Here is a 12,197-nt window from a genome sequence, read left to right on the forward strand (position 1 = left end):
GCCGGACCTGTTGGACGCGGCGGCTCCGACCCCCGGCCCGGCGGGCGCCCCGCACGAGCCGCTCCCGAGCCGCCCCCGCCGCCGGATTGGCTCTCTGCGCCCGTGACGTCATAGCGCCCCTCCGCCGCCGCCCGTGAGCCCCCCGCACCACTCTGACGTCACCGTCAGCCCACGGCCGGCGGGGGGGCGGGGCCCGCCGCTCCGTGCCCGCCTCTCGGCCCCGCCCCGCGGCTCGCAGCGGGACAGACCGGCCGGTGCCGCCCGCCGCCCCCAGTGCCGCCGCCGCCGCCAGGTAGGGCAGCGTTCCCGGCCGGGAGGGAGCGCAGCGCCGGGGCTCCCCGCCCGGAGACGGGATGCGGCGCGGCCACCCGGGCCCGGAGGAGGATGCGGAGGACGGGGGGGGGTGGGGGCCACGGCGGGCGGGGGGCGCCGCTCTGCGGGGCGCGCAACAAGTGCGGCGGCAGCGCCGGCGGTGCGCGGAGCGAAAGGGGAGCTCGGCTCCCGGCGAGGAGCGGCAGGGCTGCGGCCGGGGACGGGGCCGGCACTGGCGGGCAGGCCGGCCGTGGAGGGAGGGGACGGGGCAGCGGAAGGGACGGGGCTCTCGCCGGGAGCGTCTTTTCCCCGGTGCAGTTTAGTCAAGAGCATGATGCAATCCCGCATTGCCATGGATACTGCATCCCGGGCGGCGGCGGCAGCGCCTTCCGCCGTGCGGGGCACGGAGTGGGGTGAAATAACAAGAGCAGGAAGGGAGGAGACCCCGCACCTCAGACCCCATCCTTGGCCGCAGCTGCCTGCCCGGGGAGCCTCCCGGAGGGCTGAGCGCTGCCACGGTTCCAGAAACTCTGATCCGTTTTTTTCCGCCGTGGCGGGTGTCTGGGGCGTGCGTCCCGCCAGCCCGGCCTCGCTGAGGCGGCTGCTGCCGGCCGGGGGAGCAGCCCGGCGGAGAAAGGCAGGGTGGCAGCGGAAGGGCTCGTCGGGCTCGGAAGGGAATGCTGTTACTACTTCTTCTTCTCTGAACTCTTGCCCAGCGCCCCTGACCGCCATACTGGTTTAGAACTGGAGCTGCTGGCACGGTAGTTCCCGGGTCTGTGTGGGACAGGGCAGACGCCGCGTTAAACCAGCGCCCTGGAGATGTGCAGTGCTTGTGAAAGGGGCCGACCCGTTTTGAAACCTAGATGTTTAAAGAGTACGTGCATTAGGAAATGAGCAGAAAAGGAAGGGCAAACGACAGAAATGTGTCAGTGTGTCAGATGCCTGTGCAGGGACTTTCTTAAAAACTTTATGGCTTTGCTTTTATCTCTTCATCTCCTGGAAGCCCTCGGGCACCAGCAGCATTAGAAGTCGGCAGTCCCCGGGGTTATGTGAGGTATTGTCTTGGGCAATAGTGTTTTCTCCTTCCCTGCTTGCGTTTGCTGCCTTTCTGCCCGCATTTCTTTGCCCTGATTCCCAGGGATGCAACATCTGAAGATCCCACTCCAGAGAGCTGTCCGGTATCAATCTGAACTGTGAGTCTGCAGACAAAAGGCCAGTTTTGCAGACCTGGGCAGGAATAGTAGCACCTTGGCTCGCTCAGCAAGGAGGGCTCCTGGCAGACGACAAGAGGCGTTCCTCCCTCCGGCAGCTGGGTGCACTGCGCGCTCCGTGTCCCAGCCGCGGCTGAACGGCAGTGCCCCGTACGGCTCATTTGTATTCTCAGTGCTTCGGATGATCTCTGATGCTGTGGGATTCAGTGCCATGGCAGAGTTCTCGTGGCTGTGACAGAAAACTCCAGCAAAGAGCTCGGCCGGCTCCTAGCGATGGCGGGGGAAAACAAGGCAGGGGCATGGCTGCAATTGGGATGCTTCCCATCAGGAAGTCTCCAAAACCGCACTGTGCGAATGGAAACACGCTCTGCAGCTGAAACTAGAGGCGGACGAGCGTGCAGGCGTTTCCCGTGGCGGCACAGCCTTTCGCCGGAGTTTTGGGCCAGGTTGCTTCCAGGGTGAGGTTATCTCTGCCAGAGCAGCTCCCTCCAGGACCTGGCAGCTGCGGGCCTGCCGTAAACCGCCGGCTGAAATTATCGCCGGCGGCCGCGGTGGGTGGAGGGTTTGCGGCTGCGAAGTTTTTGTAGATGCGGGCTAATGGTGCTGCTGCATCAGTGTTAAGCTGCTAGCGTAGAGGGAGGGGATTTTTTTGGTTTAAATAAGAACTTCCGAATAACGCTGAGGAGTTTTGCGATGTATTTCACTCTTAAGCGCTTCCTGCTCCTTCGGTGCAGTCACAGCCGGAGATTTTCCTCTGCTGTTCAAATACTCCATAGCTAGAGATAAGTACTGGTGCAGACTCACCGCTACTAACAGCAGCTGAAGCTCTGTCGGGGAGAGTCAGCCTGTGGCACACGTGATCGTCTGATGCTGTTTAGCAGTAAAAGCTGGAGTTTTTTATGTAAGTATTCATGTATTTGTGGTGCACTCGACATAGTCTGCTTTCAAAGCACCAAGTAGCCAACACAGGTACTCTGCCTTGGGGTAGCTGTACTTGCGCACAGAGGGAGGATTTCACCTGAAACTTGCGGTATTTGGAGATAGCTGGGGTGGAGATCTCTTCCCAGCATTGTGTGAATTTAGGAGCAAATGAAAAGGACCACAGTGCGGTTTTCTGAAGTTAAGAGTGGATTTGCCCTCACGGATGCTGTTGCCAGCTGACATTAGTCAAGAGCACTAAAAGACATGCCAGAATTATGCTTGATACTACTGCATTTTGTACAAGGCATATATTATATGTATAATGTGTGCTGGAAGCTCTTTGTATTTTTTATTCATAAGTAGCTAAGTTTATCATGTGTTCTAACCTAAGTCTCCTGTATTTTAGCATTCAAATGCAACCAGGGAGAGCAGCAGTGAAATGAATATGCAGTGTGGCTTTGTCTTGCAAGCTGGCAAAGGATCTGGCTAGTGCTTCATGCTGCTTTTTAAAAAACAGCTGCACTTTGTGAGTTATTGCCTTTTACCTAGCAGCAGCTGATCAGATGGACTATCTTTGATTAAAACTCATGCATATTTGGTACTTAAATATAGCATCATTAATGGTATTTAGTTTATGTGCTGTCTGACCAGTCCCTGGCTTTACTTATTGCAGTATTTTTAGTAAGTTGATGTTCTTAAATTTCTCAGCATGAATTCTTCTTGTTGCATTCTTTGTCTTCTTAGTACAGCCAGAATTGAAATAAAATATTTTGAATTCTCTGGCCTAATCTCATCTTTCCCTGCTGACATTCATTTTGTGTTGTTTATAAGAGGAATTAACTTAGAGAAGATAAGTTAACAGAACAAAAAAAAAAAGTAAATTTGAAATAGTACTGTAGATCAATCACGCCTGTGGACAGTTTCTTCAATTGTGCTTTCTTTTGCAACTTGCTAGGAGCAGGCTTTTGGAAATATGTTTGAAGATTCAGATTTTTGGGAATGATGGTGGAACTGACAATATTTTAGGATTTCAGGCTGACCTGGTGCTCAAGTCCAGCAGCCACAGATGGAGAGCCCAATGCTGAGCGTGTCCAGAGCTGCCCCTTGGGAAGCATGTTCCTTGTAAGTGACATTCAGCTGGTAATGGGTTAAATGCTCTCAAGTACTGAGCTGACCTCATTCCTTTACCTTCCTCATTTTTGGGGCAGTAAACTTTGCAACATCAAAAGCTTCTGTTTCTGCTGAGCTCAGAAAAAAAAGACACCCAGATGAAGCACAAGGTTAAAATACTTGTCTTTTGCCTTCTTCTGGTCGTCTGAGCAACACTCACTCGGTGGCGGACAAAGCGAATCTCCCAGTTAATGCTGTCTGTATCCCACCTGAGTAAAATTTTTGGGAGAGAGACAGCAGATGTCTGCACTGTTAAAACAGTGTCGTGCCTCTGTGTACTATTGTCCCCTCTGGCCCTCTTGGAGCTAGTGCTAAAAGGAGGTTACCAGTGAGTGCTCATTGTCACTGCTGCCTGCCCAACAGGCAGGGCGGGAGGGTGTGGTGGTGTGGAGCAGTTACTGGATGGAAAGGTGGGCTCCGGGCCATGTCAGGTGTCACCCTGCTACCCACATGGTAGGTGACTTAGTTCTCTGGGTCTGGGTTCCCACCACAGCAGCAGGAAGCCAGAGCACCTCTACTGTGCAGAGTTGTTCCCTGTGACAACTCATGCCAGGAAGGCTCTTTTGGACTGAGAAAGCCCTTTGGAGCAAATGTGCTCTTGGAGGCGTGTTTGGTTTTTTTTATTCCAGACATGGAGGTTTTGTTCTCTGACTTCGAACAAAAAGAGACAGGGGTGCTATTTCATCACTGAAGAGCAGAGCCACAAATACCTCTACCTATTCTTTCTTGGCATGTTGTTTTACTCCCAGGAGTGGCATGCTGTCTTAAGATGGATCACAAGCAAAATGTCTCTTCACATCTACAAAAGCTCCACTTAGATTTGGCAGCTCTTCCTTTAGGGTGTGAAGGCATGTATAGGTAATTATGCTGTTTACTATAACCTCCCCTGCATAACTGAACAACTCATTCATTTTGACGTCTTAATGTCAGTCTTCTTTTGTTACCTTCTGTTGTTACCATGTCCTGAATTAATTGTGTGGGGGTGAGATCTATAAAACTGTTTAGACATAGGAATACTATGGGGGCTGTTGGCCTCAGCTCTTGCAGTAATGCTTTTGTTTTCCTGTTTTTACAGTGTACAAAACTACATTCTTCCAGGCTGCAGCATAAGCTTTTCAAAGCTGTTTTGCTACATAATAGATTGAAGAAGTTGATGCTTTCTGCATGACAGAGAACACTTCTCCATGTGCATCCAGACACTTCACAAAACTGACAATAATCCTTGTAATGTAGTTGCTAATTTGTTTTGTGATTCTTAAATGTGTTTAAAATGCAGAATATTCCTGCAGTTTGTGCATACTAGCATTGAAAATGCTTTTTCCCTTAAATGGAAGAACACACAAGGACAAATGAAAAGGATAGTCAATTAATTACATAGATGTTGGTCTGTTTAAAAACTTATTTCCAGGTCAGATTGCTTTGCTATGACCTTTCCTAAGGCTGTTTAAATTTGGTATTGCAGCAATACGGTTAAGAGGGCATTGCTTAGGCTAATATCCCTGCAGTTCCTAAGTGCTGATCGGTAAAAGTGATTTTTATCTGGGTTTCTGAGGCCACTGAAACCTGTCCCCATCATCTGACAGAACAGCAGTTAGATGTTTGTTTAACAAACAGTGACATGAATTGATTTTTTTGATTGACAAATCACATAAATGCTACCTTCAATCTTATTATGGAAATAACTTGTAGAGTTGCTGTTGACTGTGTATGCATTGGGTCTCCTTATATCTATGTAATGAAATTAATCTCCTGAAATTTATTGCCTTGGTTTCTCTGTTTGTGTTTTGGCATTTAGAACACATTATCTTACAGGGCAAATAAGAGCACAAGAGCAAACTTGTCTGAAGTATGTGGTTGGTAAATGCTTTCCTGCTGTATTGGATGCAGTGGAGAATTATTTAATTTTCTTGGTGAAGTAGTTGACTTGTGTGAAACAGGAATAAACCTCCTTACCAGGTGCAGAGATTTTACAAAAAATGCGTGCTGCTAAGTGCAATTGCCGCTTCTCCATGAACAAATGAATCATGCTACTTATGATGAGCTCAGTGCCATGAGTTGAGTTGGCCTTGGCATCCCGTTGGATGGGTATTTTTCATGCCCTTATTAAAACTTTATTAACTGTAGAGGTTGTGCTTCATTAATCATAACTTTGACCAGTGGCATACTGGGCATGTAAAAATATACAGACATTTCATGAACTTGTATTTAAGCTAAAGTTGTCTGTATTTAATTGACCTCTAAGTCAAAACTTTGTATCAAACATTTGCCTGCCAAGTGATATGCTTTGGGCAGTGACTAAATATGCTGAGTTGCCCTAATATTTACAGGAGATAAAACTTGGTTGTGCAATACAGCAAATGTGGAATAAACCTTTTTCCTGCATTTTCAAATTGTGCCCTGTGCTTTGATCCCTACATAACCGTCCTCTTGGCGACTCTGGGTCAGCAATTTGAACAAACCAACTGTTCCTCTTTTGTTATCGCTTGGAAGTGCTCCTCTCCCTCTTGACCTTGAGAAAACTGTTTCTCTTCTTGCCAGCTGTCTTTGCAGTGACTGGAGGGTAATTGCTTTCTTCCGATGTGCATGTTCAGGCTCTCTGCTGTAAAACATGTACTTGATTTCATAAAGGATGTAGTCTTGATTTAGATAACACTCCAGCTTTTCTGTATGCCAATGGGTGTTTTTGTTGGTGTCATCTTAAGGATGTTACCAGGGTTAGATATAAACTAACAAGTATTAATTTGCAGAACAATGTTGTTTACCTTATTAAACCAAATACACCTTATATGTTTAGGTAGTTAATTCATAAGCAGGCAAATTGATGCCTTTTTTCTTTTTTTCCCCCCTCACTTTACTTCTTGCTGTTAAAAGTTTGCTGGGAAGCATTTCAGGTTAAAGCAGTATTTCTGCTGTGCCAATGTGGACTAAAGAGCCCTTAGCAAGTGCTAGTTGAGCAAAAATGCCTTGTTCCCTTAGACGCCATACAGTTAAGGTTTGGAGCAGACCACAACTTTGTGGAGGAGCAGCAGCTCCTCTGCTGAGTTAAAACCATGACACGTATATTTAAGTAGAGATCTTGAAGCTCTTAGAAATGAGCAAAAGAAATCTACTCTTATATTTGCCACTACTGTATCATTGTCAACATAGTGGTCTGAACATAGAGGTCTAGTCCTTGAGCTGATCCTGGGTCCTCAGGTTTGGGTTCACTTGAGACAATGAAGACTTGGGAAGCTATAGGCCTTTATGCCTTAATCTATGTAGGCTTCCCTTTAGATGTGCTGTTTCTATGCACATAATTGAATCAGAAAGCTTCAGTTAGTCTTTTCCTGAAGGAATATTCCTGCTCTTGGGTTACTTTTAAAAATACTAGTGTTTTGAATCATCATTTTGAGAATCATCTCCTTGCCAAACAGTAGGGAGAACCTTTGACTTAAATAACAATAATTAAACCTTTAACCAGTTAGGAGGATGACATTCTTCAATGTTTAACATCGCTCTGCCCTTTAGAAAAAGAAACTTGAGAAACCTTCCTGCATGTTGAAGGTCAAATGTCATGTTACTTCGGGTGCATGGCCCGCGTGCTTGCCGGAAACCATCTGTGGGGTCAGTTCATTCACGTGGCTGCTCGCATGCTTTTGAGGAAGGGCTTGTGTGGTAGTCGCAGGCCTTGCACACGAATCTGGATTTGGCTTTGAAGGACGCAGTGAAAGTTGTGCTTGCATTTTATGTATGTGCTTCTGTGGATTGCAGGGCAGCAGATGCCTATGGCAAGTGATTGTGGTTTGGTGGTTCATTTCTGTTTTACAGTACTGACATGGAGAGGTTGCTCTTAGCTGATTACAGACCCTGTGAACTGGTGCAAATTCAGCTGGTTGTCCTAAATTAAGGTCATGCATTTATCACTTGCATCATACATTTATCCCTCGATTCACTTGGTGTACAGTGACCTTTTGGCATGTTGTTAAGGTTTGCATTAATCTTGTGAGCTTGACTTAGTGCATGCATAAAGCCTCATTAAAGGGGAAAATACCTGCATTTGTACAATACGGTGCAGAATGTTCTTGTTTTATTAACGTATGTGATATAGTGACAGAAAGTAAGCTGCCAGTCCAGTAGGCCTGTTTACCTGTGGATTTTTTTCTCTGCCTCTGTCACATGCCTAAACAGAAAAGCCTCTTGCAAAAGATTTGGGCAGGTTTTTTTATATTTTTTTTTGAATTCTGACTTGTTTGCCACCCAGAAGGTGCAGCTGAGACCATGGTTGCCTCTGCAGCCTCATTTGCTCTGGCTGTAGGAGGAGTGGCTGGGTTTGCCAGCCACTAGATTCAACCATGGGCTGGGAAGTTTTGTGTGAATGTCTCCATCACCTGCAAGAGCTTGAAACACAGTGTAAGGACTAGAGGAGAGCACAAGTACAAGGGAACACCAGCAATACATAGGGTGGCAGATCCTTACATAGAGTTTGAGAGAGATTGCACTGAGCAAGTCAGTAAGGGGTACTGCATTTGTTTGTTCAGTTAAAAATGAGGAATAAAATAATAGTAATACAGGTAATCACAGAAGGCCACTGTGTTTCAGTTTGATCATTGCTCTGCTAATGAATGAGTTGTTGCTGCTGCCTCTACTTGCTTATAGGTAAAAATTGTGCATGGCTGTAAGCCATTTTTAGAGTTGATGGTGTCAGACCACTTGTCATGTGAGTTTAAATAGTAGTAGCTCTGTGTCCTAGTTTCATCTGGAATAGAGTTAATTTTCTTCTTAGCTGGTACAGTGATGTATTTTGGGTTTAGTATGAGAATAGTGTTGATAACACACTGATGTTTTAATTGTTGCTGAACAGGGTGTACTCTAAATCAAGGACTTTTCAGTGTTCCATGCTCTGCCAGTGAGCAGGTGCATAAGAAGCTGGGAAGAAGCACAGTTAGGACAGCTGATCCAAACTGGCCAAAGGGATATTCCTTACTGCAGAATATCATGGTCAGTGTATAAACTGAGGGGAGTTGGCTGGGAAGCTCCAACTGCCGTTCAGGGATGGGCTGGGCATTGGTCAGTGAGTGGTGAGCAATTCTACTGTGCATCACTTGTGTTTCTTGGATTTTATTCCTCCTTCTCTCTTTTTGTTATTTGTGTTTTCATTATTATTATTATTGTTGTTATTGTAATTGTTAATTTTAGTTCATTTATTAAACTATTCTTATCTTAACCCACAGGCTTTACCTTTTTCCAGTTCTCTCCCCTGTTCCACCAGGTCTGCAGAGGAGTGAGCAAGCAGCTGTGGGGTGTTAGTTGCCAGCTGGAGTCAAATCATGACACTCTGTGGTCCTCTGGTTTTGCAGCTGTCATTAGGTTCCCAAGTAATTCTCCATAGGCCGTACCCACCCGATCCTCCACTTCTACGTGACAGGTTCCCGGATCCTCTAACTTCTCTACCCTTTTCTTAGCCCTTTCAAAACCATCATCTTCTCCCTTTGAAGCACACAAAAGCAGGATGCAAGTCTGGTCATGCCTTGCAGAATAAAAATAATATCCATTGGTACTTCTTTGTATTGATTTCTTGCTCTATCACCACTGCTAAGTGGTTGCATTATAGTGCAGGAAGGGACTGCTAATGTTGTTTTCAAATGTTTTTCTCTCATTTTTTAAAGTCTGTCTTAATTGGCTCATACTTTCTAAATTCAGTGCTGGGCTTGTTTAGATCAGAGATTCAGATCTAAACTCTAGTTGAACAATTGCAGAGCTATGATGAATTTCCAGTTGTGCAGACTGGATGCTTCTTGGTTTCACAAAACACGTCAGGCTCAAACGATGCATCAGCTCAGGTATCAGTTGCATATAGCACAGTGCAGTTTTCTAAGCATTTGTGGGATTGACTTTGTGTCTTAAAATATGCATTTAGGAAGCTGTTAAAATACAGTTTTGCATCCTGAAGGATGAGAAACAGAGATATTTCTCTGTGAGAACACAGTAGTGTTGCCAGTTTTTAACTGCGCTTTACAGTGTATGAAAAACCATCATCTTGGATGTGTTTTATATACATCCTTTAGTGTTGTGTTGCCTTCAAAGGAGAGATGCATGGCCTTGGGAGGAGATGACCATCTTTGAACCTGCAGTGACTGTGAGTGGCCAGCTGCATGTGTGAAGAAGCCTAGCAGAGAAGTTATGTAGTTTTCCACCCCTCTTCTTACTTCATTTTTTGTTGCTGCACCTTTTCACACTTCCATATTTCTGTCTGTATCTATTTTTCAGTCTTTGTTTTTTAAAACCTTACTCACCCAACACCCTGAAAGGTTGTTTTGCAGAACAGAGGAGCAGGGCTGGATTTTGCACCGAACTGATGGAGAAGCTCTAGTCTGCCATTGGTGGTTCAGACACGTCCTCCCTTACAGCATCATTGCTCTTCTAAGATCCTTACCAAATTCCCACCTAAGCTGTCAGTCATTAGTGTGAGAGTAGAATATTAACAAAGTCTGATTTTTTGGTGGTTTTTTGGTTTTTTCCCTACCCTTATTCCTCCACCACATACCAGTTCCAGTGTGGGAATATGAACTTGAGCATTTAACCCTGGTCAAGAATAACAGGTCTGTTTAATTGAAGAGTCCTTTTGCTGCTGTTTGGTTTAGAGATGACACATCTATGTGGAGGGCTTGTATTACACAGAGATAAAAACATTGTGGAAAAATAACCTGCAACTACAGGAATGGTGTTTTGATACTTGAAAAATTGGTTAATGAAAGAGTTTTTTGCATAAAAGCATGTTTTGCTTTTAGCATACAGTAAAAATAGAGGTGTGTTGGTGGTGAGATTCCAGAGGGGAAGACTTTCAGAGAGCTGCTGACATGAATAAGCAATTTAATTGCCTGAAGCATTATTCTGTATCCTATACAGTCTGTACGAAACATGTATGAAATAGGTACACTCAGAATGTACAGGGTTTACCTGCTGAGCAACTTTGAATGTGTTGACATTTTTATAATTAATGTGCAGAGTCTTAATATAGAGGCTGAAGAGGATGTCTTTTGCCCAGAGTTTAAAGAGTTTCTTTAAAAGCGTTGCTGATGAAACAGCACTTAACTCTGTCCTTTCACTCCTGGTAGAATATGAGCATTTATAAAATACACTGTAAGTTAGGTTTTCACTTTGCTGCAGTCAGCATTGTTTCCTATGTGTAAATCACTAAGTGCATAGCAATGTGTTTTTGTCATATAACGAATTTAATAATAAGCTTTGGACGTCAAGTAAAAAATATTTGGTGTTATCAGAAAATCAAACTTCCCATTGAAATTTAGTCTTGGACTACTGTGTTCAAGATGTGTCTCAAATCACTAGTAAGGTTGCTGTTTGTTTTTTCTTACAGTATAACATACAAGACTGAAAATTAAAGGAGATTTTTTCCCTCTGTCCTCATGGCCCTCAGCTGCAGCCAGCCAGGGTATAGCAAGAGGTTTTGGTCATATTCACTGTCTGTCTTTCTATTTCAATCCTTTTCTGTGTATTTATTTCCATTAGCTCTGTTTCTTTTGGAATACTTTTCCTGTGTTTAGATTGAATAATAGTTGTCTTTTCTTGAAAGAAACGTGTAGTTGGTTCTTCATGTGTTTGGTCTCTCAATAGTTAACATTTTCCCCCTTCCCCTATCTGACCTGCCTTGAGACCATCCTTAGTTCTGCAGTTTTCAAGACAGAAACAGGGTAATGCATCCTAAAATCTGCCTCTTTCATAGTTTAAACATGTCAAGGTTGGGTTTTTTGTTGTTGTTTGCTTTTTGCAGTGCAATGATCTGTCAGTTCATGCTGCTACAATTATATTTAAGAAATCTTGTAGTTTAGCTCTGCATGACATATCCTGTCTGACCTTTTGTTATTTCGTGCTTTCTTTTTTCTGCAGTTTTTGTACTTTTCACTAGAACCATTCTTATATGTAAAATGATGATTGTGCAATGCATTTTATTTTGGCCTCCTCTTAATAGTATTTTAGAGTTCTGCATTAGACATACTACATCTTCCATTTTGTCCATCTGTTTCATTTACCTTTCTTTTTGCTGTGGTTCCTTGCTGGGTGCAGTGTGATGGCTTTGCTCAGCTTCAGCCGCATGAGACCTGTTCGTCACCCACATGTCCACGTTGTGCTACTGCTTCTGCTGCAGTAAATCAGCAGCGCGATGGACCCGGCTGAAAGCTGATCTTGCTTGATTGGCTTCTTTGGGGCTACCTCAGTTTTTCCAGGTTCCTTCCACCCAGGCAGGGTGGAGAATAGGGAAGGAAAGAAAGCAGCCTTGCAGCAGTGTCAAAACTGTTGCTGTCTGTTCCTCTTTGCTGCACATGCCCTGGGTATGGCTATATAAATAGTTATATGGTTGTATAGTGGACCAGGCTGAATAGAGAAATTGGAGCCTGAGGGTTGCTGGTAGGCATGGGCTGGCACCACAACTGGATGGATGGAGATGCTTATCTTTAGGAATGAGTAAGTTGCTGAAGATGTTGTTTAAGAGACTTCGGACACGCAGTGAGGCAGAGGAGGCACGTCTGGTGCCCCCTTTTCCAGGGGACTGCTGCCCTGCTGAGAGTGGGGTAGCTGCAGGGTTGG

The 12,197-nt window shown here is 45.3% G+C and overlaps 1 protein-coding gene across 2 annotated transcripts in view; it reads left to right on the forward strand.

Annotated features, from left to right (window-relative positions):
- Window positions 1–239: 239 nt before the first annotated feature.
- Window positions 240–12,197, forward strand: part of ELOVL5 (ELOVL fatty acid elongase 5) — a 39,415-nt gene continuing 27,457 nt past the window's right edge. The window contains exon 1 of one of the 2 annotated variants that reach the window (XM_039568732.1): window positions 240–292. The gene's annotated coding sequence lies outside the window, so the exon portion shown is untranslated. Of the gene's footprint in view, window positions 293–3,319; window positions 3,567–12,197 lie in introns of those variants that run through there. The other variant, XM_019289583.2, reaches the window with a different exon arrangement.

Source organism: Corvus cornix, chromosome 3, assembly GCF_000738735.6.
Source record: "Corvus cornix cornix isolate S_Up_H32 chromosome 3, ASM73873v5, whole genome shotgun sequence".
NCBI classification, from domain to species: Eukaryota; Metazoa; Chordata; class Aves; order Passeriformes; family Corvidae; genus Corvus; species Corvus cornix.